Source organism: Trachypithecus francoisi, unplaced genomic scaffold, assembly GCF_009764315.1.
Source record: "Trachypithecus francoisi isolate TF-2019V2 unplaced genomic scaffold, Tfra_2.0 Lachesis_group4, whole genome shotgun sequence".
NCBI lineage: Eukaryota > Metazoa > Chordata > Mammalia > Primates > Cercopithecidae > Trachypithecus > Trachypithecus francoisi.
In genome coordinates this window covers 109,020,752-109,034,199 of record NW_022681469.1, presented here as the reverse complement: position 1 = coordinate 109,034,199, position 13,448 = coordinate 109,020,752, and the positions used below count along the sequence as shown (strand labels likewise).

Here is a 13,448-nt window from a genome sequence, read left to right as displayed (position 1 = left end):
CCCAGAGGCTGGAGTCGTGCAGAAGCCCTCACCCGCCCGAGCAGGGCCCTGGGCCTCCTGGTCACTCTCTGTGGCAGGGTCTGGCTCCGTGTAAAATGTCCTCATCCAATGCCTGCAGTTGCTCTCGCCCAGGTCTGGGCCATGGAGTGAGGGGTGGGCCTGACCGACCCCTCTGCTCCAGTCAGCACCCTACGCGAGCCCCTCCTGCGCCGTGGAAAGGGAGCTGAGCCAGTGAGAGAGGTGACTGCATCCAGCCCTCCCTGGCCACCCGCAGGGTCCCCACAGTGGTGGCTGCTTTGCTGCTAACCCCTCCCAGGGACCCCAAGTCCCCATCGCTCTCGGGGGTCCCCCCTCTCATCTGAACCGCGTCGGAGGAGGGACGCATCTCACTGGGAGCACCCCTCCAGGCCTGTGAGCCTGGACTTGCTCTCCCGCCCCCGCCCGGGCCTCAGGGCCCAGGAGGCCGCCCTGAAGCAAGCAGGTGAACTGCACCCTGGCGCCTCTGGCGGGGCGGCCGCAGGCAGCGAAGAGCCGGGAAAACCAGGTCCGAAGCAGACACCCCGGTGCTGGAAAGGGGTGGGTGGAGGCAATTCAGGCCCTCCTGCCTGCTTCATAAACAGCAGCAGTTCACCGCTCACCGCTCCAGAGGCTGGAAGCACAAGACCCAGGCCCCAGCAGGCTCCGTGCCTCATAGACCGCACCTTCCCGCCGTGGCCTCTTGTGGGAAAGGGGTGAGGGAGCCCTTTGGGGCTCCTTTTATTTATTTTTTATTTTTTGAGATGGAGTTTTGCTCTTGTTGCCCAGGCTGGAGTACAGTGACGTGAACTTGGCTCACTGCAACCTCCGCCTCCCGGGTTCAAGGGATTCTCCTGCCTCAGCTTCCCGGTGGCTGGGATTACAGGCATGCACCACCATGCCCAGCTAATTTTTTGTATGTTTAGTAGAGATGGGGTTTCACCATGTTGGGCAGGCTGGTCTCAAACTCCTGACCTCGGTGATCCACTCGCCTTGGCCTCCCAAAGTGCTGGGGTCCCAGGCATGAGCCACCGTGCCCAGCCGTGAAATTTGTGTTTTTAAACTTCGTATAAATGGTATTTTGCTGTCCGTGACATTCAGCAACTTGCTCTTCTCATCCCACAGTACCCTTCTGAGGTTAAGCTGCATTGATAGACGCAGGTGTGGTTCATCTGGAATCTGTTCGTGTGAACTGCGCCGCGGCGTCCCCCACCAGGCACCACAGGTGATTCATTCATTTCCCTGAAATGATGCGTGGATGCTGTTTCTAGCTTCCCGTTATCCCCGGTGATGCTGCACCTGCCCCAGGACACACACTAGGGTGTAGCTGCCGGTCATGGAGCAAGTGTGTTCTCAACTGCAGGGGAAACAGCCGGCAGCCTCCAAAGGGACACGCCGCTTGGTGCTCCTGCCAGGGGGAGAGGCACTGAGGCTCTCGGTCCTCGCCAACACCCCCTTGTGCCACAATCAGGCCCGGCGGGTGGTGTGGGGGCCGCATCTCACAGAGGTCTCCGTCCACGTTGCCCCCGTTGTGACCGCAGCGGGCGCCTCTTGATAGCAGCCACCGGCCTCCTCTTCTAGGATCGCCAGAGGGTTTCCACGTCGCCGGCCCTGACGGGGCTGTTCATCTCCGCTTGGTCTGTGGGACTCCCGGTCGATCTCAGGTATGACCCCTTTGTTGGTGATATGGGTTGCAAATATCCTCTCTGTGTCTGTGGCTTGTCTCGCTGTGTTGTTTATGATGTGCTTTTGTCAAGCAGACGTTTCTAATTTTGCTGTGTCTGGACTTGGCAATCTTTCTGTTCGTGATTTGTGCTTTTGGTGTTTATGTACAAACTCTTTCCCAGTCCAGAGAGCATAAAAAAGTTTGCTTTGTGCACTGAGGTCTCTAATCCATCTCACAGGAGTTTGTGGCAGGTTGGGGCAGAGGCTCGGCTTGGTGTTATTCCATCCGGTGAGCCCATTTCCCCAGATTGACTGACTGCATAGCCCGCGCCTCGCGGGGTCCCACCGCGGGGTTCTCTGAGAGGTGGTGCTGCCAGATCTCTGTCTGCCCAAAGCTTCTGCGTGATGAATGGGGCGATTTGAGTTTCTGGAAGCCAAGGGGAGGAGTCCAGGAATGCAGGACTAGAGAGACCTGAAGAGGGCCTGGGGTGACAGGTGGCTGCCCCACGCATAGGTGGCCAGATCCTGGGGAAGGCGTGGCAGGTGGGGAACTCCTGGGTGGTGCAATGGGAATAATATAACAAACCAAGACTTAAGACCAGCCTGGGCAGCATGGCGAGACCTGTCTCTACTAAAAATACAAGCATTAACCGAGTGTGGTGATGCAAGCCTGTCATCCCAGCACTTTGGGAGGTCAGGGTGGGGGAGGGAGGTCACCTGAGGTCAGCCTGGGCAACATGGCAAAACTCTGTCTTTACTAAAAATACAAAAATTAGCCGGGCATGGTGGCGGGCGCCTGTAATCCCAGCTCTTGGGGAGGCTGAGGTGGGCGGATCACTTGAGGTCAGGAATTCGAGACCAGCCTGGCCAACACGGTGGAACCCCGTCTCTACTAAAAATACAAAAATTAACAGGGCGCAATAGCTCATGCCTGTAATGCCAGCACCGTGGGAGGCCGAGGCGGGCAGATCACCTGAGCTCAGGAGTTCGAGACCAGCCTGGTCAACATGGCAAGACCCCGTCTCTACTAAAAATACAAAATTAGTTGGGCGTAGTGGCGGGCACCTGTAGTCTCAGCTGCTCGGGAGACTGAGGCACGGGAATCACTTGAACCCAGCAGGCGGAGGTTGCAGTGAGCCAAGATCACACCACTGCACTCCAGCCTGGGTGACAGAGCAAGATACTGTATCAAAACAAAAAACAAAAACAAATGAAGAAAGGAGACGTTCCAAAGGGAAGTGCAGCATTCAGGTTCTGTTTTCGGGGTTCTGTGATGATAGAAGCCTCCTTCATTACTGCAAAATCTTCCTGTAAGTCTACTGCGTACACAAAGGCCTTGTTTGAGGGTGGGTCTTCAAGGCAGGCGAGCACAGGGCCTCATATTGGGGCGCCCAGCTCCCTGCCAGCCCAGCATGTCGGATCCGTGAGACCCTCTGCCCTCAGGTACCCCCCAGGAAGTGAGGTGTGTGAAGTAAGGTGGGGAAGGTGGGCTGGAGGCAGTGGGCTTGTGTCGTCGAAGTCCGCCCAGGCTCACCATCTACCTGCTATGCCAGCGAGGGTCACAGACAGGCCCAGGCTCGCTCAAGGCCACATGGCAAGAGTTAGAAGAGTGAGAAGCAGGGCTGGTGAGATGACTCACACCTATAATCTCACTGCTTTGGGGGCCCAAGGCAAGAGGATCCCGTGATCCCAGGAGGTTCAAACCAGCCTGGGTAACATGGCAAGACTCCATCTCTGTAAAATTTGTTTAAAAAATAGGCTGGGGGTCAGCAGCAGTGGCTCACACCTGTAATCCCAGCACTTTGGGAGGCTGAAACAGGAGGATCACTTGTGGTCAGGAGTTGGAGACCAGCCTGGCCACCATGGTGAAACCCTGTCTCTACTAAAAATACAAAAATTGGCCAGGTGTGGTGGCTCACGCTTGTAATCCCAGCACTTTGGGAGGCCGAGGAGGGTAAATCACGAGTCAGGAGATCGAGACCATCCTGGCTAACACGGTGAAACCCCGTCTCTACTAAAAATACAAAAAAAAAAAAAGTAGCTGGGCGTGGTGGCGGGCGCCTGTAGTCCCAGCTTTTCGGGAGGCTGAGGCAGGAGAATGGCGTGAACCCAGGAGGTGGCGGAGCTTGCAGTGAGCGAGATCACGCCACTGCACTCCAGCCTGGGCGACAGAGCAAGATTCCATCTCAAAAAAAAAAAAAAAAAATTAGTCAACTATGGTGGTGCACACCTGTAATCCCATCTACTCAGGAGGCTGAGGCACGAGAATCACTTGAACCCGGGAGGCAGATGTTGCAGTGAGCCGAGATCATGCCACTGCACTCTAGTCTGGGTGACAGAGCCAGACCCTGTCTCAACAAAAATAAAAAATAAAAAAAATTAGCTGGGCGTGGTGGCATGCACATATATAGTCCCAGCTACTCAGGAGGCTGAGATGGGAGGATCACTTGAGCCCAGGAGGTTGAGGCTGTAGTAAGCTATGATCATGTCACTGCACTCCAGCCTGGGTGACAGAGAAAAACTCTCTCTCTCAAAAAAAAAAAAAAACAAAAAACAAAAAAAAGGAGAAAAAGAAGAAAAGAAGAGCAAGGGTCTCCGTGCTCCCAGAGGCAGCCCTGCCTGTGCAGGACAGAAGCCACAGCTAAGGGTGTGGATGCCTGGAGATGCCCAGTGATGCTGCCCTGGCGTCTCCTCCTCTGCCCGGCCCTCCTCCTCACTCAGCCCCCAGGCTCCGGGTCCTCACAGCACGGGGACGTGGGGTCTGGTGCGGGTGCTCAGGTAGGAGTTAGAGGCTTGGGCCCCAGGGAAATAAATGGAAGCACCGGTGCCATCGTCAGGAAAGCAGGGGTACCCGGGCGTCCGGGGGCCCGGTTGGGCCGGGCGGTGTATTCATTTGCGAGCAGGGCTGTAACCGGTGTCACAGAGCAGGGGGTTCAACAACAGGCAATTATTTCTCACCGTGCTGGAGGCTGGAGTCCAAGATGAAGGTGTCCCCAGGGCAGACTCCTCTTAAAGCCTCCCTCCTGGGCTTTCAGGCGCCATCTCCCCCTTGTCCTCATGGGGGCGCCCTCTGTGTCCTGATCCCTTCTTCTTAGAAGGATACCTGTTGGGATTGGATTAGGGCCCACCCCTATGACCTCATCTCATCTCAATCACCTCTTTTTGTTTGTTTTTGGTTTTTGAGACAGTGTCTCGCTCTGTCGCCCAGGCTGGAGTGCAGTGGTGTGATCTCAGCTCACTGCAGCCTCCACCTCCTAGGTTCAAGCAATTCTCCTGCCTCAGCCTCCCAAGTAGCTGGGATTACAGGCGTCCACCACCACGCCTGGCTAATTTTTTGTATTTTTAGTAGAGACGAGGGTTCACCATGTTGGTCAGGCTGGTCTCAAACTCCTGACCTCGTGATCTGCCTGCCTCGGTCTCCCAAAGTGCTGAGATTCCAGGTGTGAGCCACTGCTCTCGGCCTTAATTGCCTCTTTAACCGCCCTGTCTCAAAACACAGTCTCATTCTGAGGTTCTGGGGTCAAGGCTTCAGTGTATGAAGCTGGGGGGACACAACAGAGCCCCTAAAAGGGGGCACAGGGAGGGAGGAATGTGAGGGGTGGTGGGACCTGGAGCCAGTGGGCCCAGCCCTTTCCACCTACACGGGGCCTGCGGGAGGTCACATGAATGGGGGTGTGGGTGTCACTGAAGACGGGTGTGTGCAGGGTGTGACAACATGTGGGACATGGGACTGCCAGGACAGGGACACTTGGGGGGCCTTTTAAGGATCAGGGACCACACCCTGCCATCAGCAGGAAGCCCCAGGGACATGTGGCATTGAGAACCCGCTCCCCCACCCTCTACACGTTAGGAGCCCAGACCCAGCACTGCAGGGAGAAGGGAGGGGAACTGAGATGGATGGAGGCCGTTTCCATCGCCCTGGAGAGGCTGAGGTGGAGGCAGCCTGCAGCTCAGTTGCAGAGAATCAGGAATCGCACCTTCCCCGGCACCCCTCCGTTCGGGGCCTGAGCCAGTCCTGAAACGTGCCTGTGTCTTGTTGCTTCTCTTGGGGTCCACACATCCCCCCAGAGTCTGGGGCAAAGTCACCAAGAAAGACCAGTCCCCTCCAAGCCAGAAATAGGAATGCCTGAAGCCACAGTAGTTAGAATTCCCTCGTCCAGGGACACCAGCCAGCTCAGAGCTAGGGGCCACATCTGTGGGAAGAGGAGGGGTTTGGGGAAGAGGAGGGATCCCTGACAGGCCAGCTCCCTACTGCTCTCTCCCCCATGCCTTATCATTGGATCTGAAGCCTGAAAGCTGTGGGCTGGGAGGTGGCATCAGCTTGAAGGCTCAGAGGGGGAAACAGCAGCCGCCATGTCCAGCCTTTGGGTTCCTTCTCCTCCAGCTCCCTCCGGGGCCCTGGAGTCAGCCTTCCCGTGGCGGCATTAGGTGTGGGAGACGGGACCAGCGGCCTGTCTGAGGCCAGCTGAGCCCCCAGGCATGAGGCATCTGCTTTGGACCGTGAGAGGGTTCCACACAGGTGTGTGGGGAGGGAGAGGCGGTGGAAAGGAAGGGGCCACTGATCCGGGGTGAGCATGGCAGGGCGCCCACCTTTTCACACCTCCCCCATCCCTCCATTTGGGACTTCATTTGAACATTACCTTCTCTGTCTTAAATTTGTATTATTTTCATTACTTTTTAAAGTAAAAAACAATTTGGTTTTCTGAGACAAGGTCTCGCTGTGTCACTCAGGCTGGAAGTACAGTGGCACGATCACGGCACACTGCAGCCTCAACCTCCTGGGCTCACATGATCCTCCTGCCTCAGCCTTCCAAGTAGCTGAGTAGGTGGTGCTTGGCTGGCTAATTTTAAATCTTTTGTACAGATGTGGTCTTGCCGGGCCTGGTGGCTCACACCTGTAATCCCAGCACTTTGGGAGGCGGAGGCAGGCAGATCACTTGAGGCCAGGAGTTCAAGACCAGCCTGGCCAATACAGTGAAACCCCATCTCTACTAAAAATACAAAAATTAGCCTGGCATGGTGGCAGGTGCCTGTAATCCCAGCTACTCAGGAGGATGAGGCAGGGAGAATTGCTTGAACCCAGCAGGCAGAGGTTGCAGTGAGCCGAGATGCACTCCAGCCTGGGCGACAGAGTGAGACTCCATCTCAAAACCAAACCAAACCAAACCAAACCAAACCAAAATAAAAGAAACAGAGACATGGTCTTAGGCTGGTCTCAAACTGCTGGGCTCAAGCAATCTTCCCACCTTGGCCTCCTAAACTGCTGGGATTAAAGGCAAGGGCTACCGGCACCTGACTCGTTTTTTTGTTGTTGTTGTTGTTGTTGTTGTTGTAAAATTCACATAATGTAAAATTTGCTGTTTTAGTCACTCTAAACTGACAATACAGGGGAATCAAGTTCACTCACAATGTTGCACGACTACCACACCCAGTTCTCCCTGGTTCTCAAGCATCTTCCCCACTCCCAAAGAAACCCCATTAAACAGTTACTCCTAAGGCCCCGGCAACCACCAATCAACTTTTGACCTCTATGAATTTGCTTCTTCCAGACATGACATATTAGTGGAACCCTATAGTATGTGCTTTCTTCGTGTCTGGCTTCTTCCTCTTACATCCTAATGTCTTCAGAGTTCACCCATGTTGCAGTGTGTATCAATACTTTATTCCTTTTTCATGGCTGCATAATATTCCATGGTACGGAGAGATCACATTTTGTTTATCCATTCATCCATTAATGGACATTTGGGTTGTTTCCACTTTTTGATGAGTGCGAATAATGCTGCTATGAACATTTGTGTACAAGTTTTTGTTTGACACCTGCTTTCAGTTCTTTGAGGTCCATATGCAGGAGCAGAATTGTTGGGTCGTATTATAATTTTCTGCTGAGGAACTGCAAAACCGTTTCCCACAGCGGCTGCACCATGTTGCATTGGCACCAGCTTGTGTGAGGATTCTACTTTCTTCACACCCTCACCAACATCTGTTGCTTTCTTTTTTTAAAAAAAAATTATGAGAAACCTGATGAGCGTGGCTTGGTCTTTCCCTGTGGTTTTGATTTGCATTTCCCTAATGATTAGCGATGAGCAGCTTTTCATGGGCTTGTTGACCATTTGTATGTCTTCTTTGAGGAAATGTCTTTTGAGATACTTTGCTCTTTTTTTTTTTTTTTTTTTTTTGAGACAGAGTCTCACTCTGTCACCTAGGCTGGAGTGCAGTGGTGCGATCTCGGCTCACTGCAACATCCGCCTGCCGGGTTCAAGTGATTCTCCTGCCTCAACTTTTTGAGTAGCTGGGACTACAGGTGCTCACCACCATGCCTGGATAATTTTTGTATTTTTAGTAGAGATGGGGTTTCACCATATTGGCCAGACTGGTCTCAAACTCCTGACCTTATGATCTGCCCTCCTGGGCCTCCCAAAGTGCTGGGATTACAGGCGTGAGCCACTGCATCTGGCCTCTTTGCTTATTTTTAAGTTGAGTGGTTTGTCTTTTTGTTCTTGAGTTATAAAAGTTTTTTATATTATACTATATAGTTCTTTATACAATATTTTGGAGAGTAGACCTTTTATCAGATATATGACCTATATGATTTGCAAATATTTTCTTTTATAAATGTTTGTGTGCGGCAGAGGTCCAGCTTCATTCTTTCAAAGGTGGCTATCCAGCTGTCCCGGCGCCATTTGTTGAAAAGACAATTCTTGCACCATTGAATGGCCTTGGCATCCTTGTCAAAAATCAGTTGTTCATAGACGTATGAATTTACTTATGGATTCTTAACTCATCAACCTATCTTTCTTTCTTTTTTTTTTTGAGATGGAGTCTTGCTGTATTGCCCAGGCTGGAGTGCAGTGGTGTGATCTTGGTTCACTGCAATCTCCGCCTCCCGGGTTCAAATGATTCTCCTGCCTCATCCTCCCAAGTAGCGGGGACTAGAGGCACCCACCACCACACCAGGCTACTTTTTGTATTTTTACTTTAATTTAATTTTTTTTTTTTTTTTTTTTTTTGAGATGGAGTCTAGATCTGTTACCCAGACTGGAGTGCAGTGGTGCAATCTTGGATCACTGCAACCTCTGCCTCCTGGGTCCAGGTGATTCTCCTGCCTCAGCCTCCCCAGTAGCTGGGACTACAGGCATGCGCCACCACACCCGGCTAATTTTTGTATTTTTAGTAGAGATGAGGTTTCACCATGTTGGTCAGGCTGGCCTCAATCTCCTGACCTCAGGTGATCTGCCCGCCTCGGCCTCCCAAAGTGCTGAGATTACAGGCGTGAGCCACCGCGCCCAACCTCATATATCTTTCTTTGCACTCACTGATCTATGCATCTATCCTTATATCAGGACCACACTGTTTGATTACTGTAGCCTTGTAATAAGGTTTGAAATTGGAAAGTGGGTTGAGTCTCTACATTTGTTCTTTTTCAAGTTTTGCACATCCTCGGTTAAATTTATTCTTAAGCTTTAAAATTCTTTTTGATACTATTGGGAAAGAATTGTGTTTTTCCTTTTCAGATTGTTCATTGCGAGCCTGTGCCAATGTGGCTGATGACTGTGTGTTAATCCTGTAGCCTGAAGCTTTGCTGAGTTGGTTTATTCTGTGATATTGTCTATGTCAATAGTTTATTCCTTTTTATTGCATCAAGTGGATACCCCGTAATGTGTTGATCCATTTACCTATTAATGAACATTTGGAACTGGGCATGGTGGCATGTGCCTGTAGTTTCAGCTACTTGGGAGGCTGAGGCATGGGGATGGGTTGGGCCCAGGAGGTCAAAGCTGCAGTGAGCCATGATCTCACCACTGCATTCCAGCTTGAGTGACAGAATGAGACCTTGAGTCAAAATAAATAAATAAATAAATAAATACATAGAAGGATATTTGAGTCATTTCTGGCTTAGGCTCTTATAAATAAAGCTGCTATGAAGATTATTATGCGAGTCTTTGTGTGGACATATACTTTTATTTCTCCTGGGTAAATACCTAGGAGTGGAATGGCTGGGTTATATGGAAGGTGTATATTTAACTCCCACCTTTTTTTTTTTTTTTTGAGATGAAGCCTCACTCTGTCACCCAGGCTGGAGTGCAGTGGCCGGATCTCAGCTCACTGCCAGCTCCACCTCCCAGGTTTACGCCATTCTCCTGCCTCAGCCTCCCGAGTAGCTGGGACCACAGGCACCCGCCACCACGCCCGGCTAGTTTTTTGTATTTTTTCCTAGAGACAGGGTTTCACCGTGTTAGCCAGGATGGTCTCGATCTCCTGACCTCATGATCCATCCATCTCAGCCTCCCAAAGTGCTGGGATTACAGGCTTGAGCCACTGCACCCAGCCCACCTTTTAAGAAACTTCCAAACTAGGCCAGGCACGGTGAGTAACGCCTGTAATCCCAGCACTTTAGGAGGCTGAGGTGGGCGGATCACTTGAGGCCAGGAGTTTGAGACCAGCCTGGCCAACATAGTGAAATCCCATCTCTACTAAAAATACAAAAATTAGCCAGGTGTGGTGGTTCACACCTGTAATCCCAGCTACTAGGGAGGCTGAGATGAGAATCGCTTGAACCCAGGAGGTGGAGCTCGCAATGAGCCGAGATCACACCACTGCTCTCCAGCCTGGGCGACAGAGCCAGACTCCGTCTCAAAAAAAAGAAACTTTTGAACTATTTTCCAAAGTGGTTGTACAACTTTGTATTTCTATCAGCAGTGTCTAAGAGTTCTGGTTCCTCCAATCTTTACCAGCACTTGATATGGTCAGTCTTTTTAACTTTAGCCTTCTAATAGGTGTTCAGAGGTATCTTGTGGTTTTAGTTTGAATTTTTCTAATGACTAATGATGTTGTATATCTTTTCAGGTGCTAACTTGCCATTTACCATTTATGTGTCTTTTTTGGTGAAGTATCTGTTCAAATCTTTCACCCATTTTAAAATTCAGTTGTTTGTTTCAGATCTATGGTTTGCAAATATTTTCTTTCTCACAGCCTGCGAGCTGCTCTTTCATTCTCCTTACAGTGAATTTTAAAGAGCAGAAGGGGCCAGGCATGGTGACTCAAGCCTGTGATCCCAGCACTTTGGGAGGCTGAGGTGGGCATATCACAAGGTCAGGAGATCGAGACCATCCTGGCTAACACGGTGAAACCCCGTCTCTACTAAAAAATACAAAAAACTAGCCGGGCGCGGTGGCGGGCGCCTGTAGTCCCAGCTACTTGGGAGGCTGAGGCAGGAGAAGAGCGTAAACCTGGGAGGCGGAGCTTGCAGTGAGCTGAGATCTGGCCACTGCACTCCAGCCTGGGCGACAGAGCAAGACCCCGTCTCAAAAAAAAAAAAAAAGAATAATAATAAAATAAAATAAAGAGCAGAAGGTCTTTAATTTTGATGATATCCAGTTTTTTAAGTTTTATTTGGATCACACTTTTGATGCCATGTCTAAAAAATCTTTACCTGTAAGCAAAGAGCGCAAAGATGTTCTCCTATGTTTTCTTATGGAGGTTTTATAATTCTAGGTTTCACATTTAGGCCTATGATCCATTTTGAGTTTACTTTTGTATGTAGTGTGAACTATGGATCAAAACTCCTTTTTTGCATGTACAGATATCCAAATGTTCCAACCCATTTGATGAGAAGGCCTTCTTTTCTCCACTAAGTTGCTTTTGCATCTGTGTCAAAATTAGCTGTCCATGTATATGGGCATCATTTTCAGACTCTTATTCTGTTGTATTGATCTGTTTGTCTATATTTATAGCAATGCCACACTGTTTTGATCACAATGGTTTTGTCATATGTCTTGAAATCAAGGAGTGTCAGTGCTCCAGTGTCACTCTTTCTCTTCAATGTTGTTTTGGGTCTTCTAGGTCCTTTGCATTCCATATGAATTTTATACTTGGCTTGTCAATTTCTGGAAAACAAATAAGAAAAGAAAAACCGGCTGGGGACGATGGCTCATGTCTGTAATCTCAGCATTTTGGGGGGCTGAGGCAGTTGGATCACCTGATATCAGGAGTTCAAGACCAGCCTGGCCAACGTGGTGAAACCCTGTCTCTACTAAAAATACAAAAAAAAATTAGCTGGGTGTGGTGGTACACACCTGTAATCCAAGCTACTTTGGGAGGCTGAGTCAGGAGAATCGCTTGAACCCAGGAGGTGGAGGTTGCAGTGAGTCGAGATCGTGCCACTTCACTCCAGCCTAGGCAACAGAGCAAGACTCCATCTAAAAGAAAAAAAGAAAAGAAAAGCCTGTCCCAGGCTTGCACTCAGCCCCTGACAGCTGACAGGTGTCATGATTTATATTATTTTCTCTGTGGCAGGCTGGTCTTTCCAGGAGCTTGTCTGCTTCTCCCTGGCATGGCTCCTCTGCCAGGCTGTCTGTCCACTCCCATCTGTCTCCCTACATAGAGACACATAGCCTTTCCCTTTACTCACGGAGTTTCTTGGGGTTGGAAATCATCACATTGTCTCTGCAGTCCACAAAGAGCCCAGCAGTGTTGGGTACATAAAAGGTTTTTCCTAAGGTTTTGATAATATTTTCAAACTAATTATTTATATAGTGGATTAAAATGAGTATACTAGTGGGGATGTCTAATGCTGTGAGTTCCCACTCACCCATCCATTTATCCATCATTCACCCATCTATTCACTCATCCATTCATCCACTTGTCTATCCATCCATCCATCTATCCATCCACCCACCCAACTACTTATCCATACATCCACCCATTCACCCTCCCATTCATCCACCTGTCTATCCATTCATCCATCTGTCCATACGCTCATCCATCTCTCCATCCGTTCATCCACCATCTATCCATCCATCCCTCTACCCTCTGTCCATTTAACCGTTCACCATCCATCAATTTATCCACAATCCATCATCCATCCATCTTCCCCATCACCCACCCCATCCACCCACCCATTCATCATCCACCCATCTACCCATCCACCCACCCATTCATCCATCATCCACCCATCCACCCATCCATCATGCAACCATCCACCCACCCATTCATCCATCCATCATCCATCCATCCATCCATCCATCCATTTACCCATCCACCCACCTGTTCATCCATCCATCATCTACCCATCCACCCCCCCATACATCCATCCATCATCCACCCATTCATCCATTCATCCATCCATCTACCCATCCACCCACCTATTCATCCAGCCATCATTCACCCATCCACCCACCCATTCATCAATACATCATTCACTCATCCACTTACCCATTCATCCATCCAGCTACTCATCCACCCACCCATTCATCCATCTGTCATTCACCCATACCTCCTTCCATCTTTTTCCATGTACTCATTCCAATTTTTGATCAACAGCTGTTTTGGACACTGGGCCACAGATGTGCCTTCCAGGACCTAAGTTTCCTTATCTTTAAATGAAAGAGTCGAGTGAACTCATTTCCCAGGACCCTTCACACTCTGGCATTCTTTGACTGCTATGCAGGTACAACCTTCCGTAAGAAGGGTGAGGAGCTGGGCCATGTCAGAGAGAAGGCCTGATGCCCACTGATGTGGGGTACAGACCCAGATTATGCCACCCTTTCCCTTGTTCCTATTTGAGCCAAGGCCACAGGAACTGATATCCCATCATAGGGGAAAGCATAGCAAACATCCCAGACATGGCCCCTATTGGTTGTAGGTGGCTTAATTGGGCATCCAGAGGGTGTTCCTTACTGTCCCGTTCCAGTGGGAGCCATCTGATGACCTCTGCAGCCACGGAATCCATGGTACACTGAAGAAGTAGTCATTGGCACAGAGGGCTGAGA

The 13,448-nt window shown here is 50.3% G+C and overlaps 1 long non-coding RNA gene across 1 annotated transcript; it reads left to right on the top strand.

Annotated features, from left to right (window-relative positions):
* The first annotated feature begins 625 nt into the window (after nt 1–625).
* LOC117073242 lies at nt 626–2,288 on the top strand. The gene is made up of 3 exons (XR_004433182.1): nt 626–731; nt 1,141–1,240; nt 1,597–2,288. It is a non-coding gene; the product is annotated as an uncharacterized LOC117073242 (long non-coding RNA).
* Nucleotides 2,289–13,448: the final 11,160 nt, after the last annotated feature.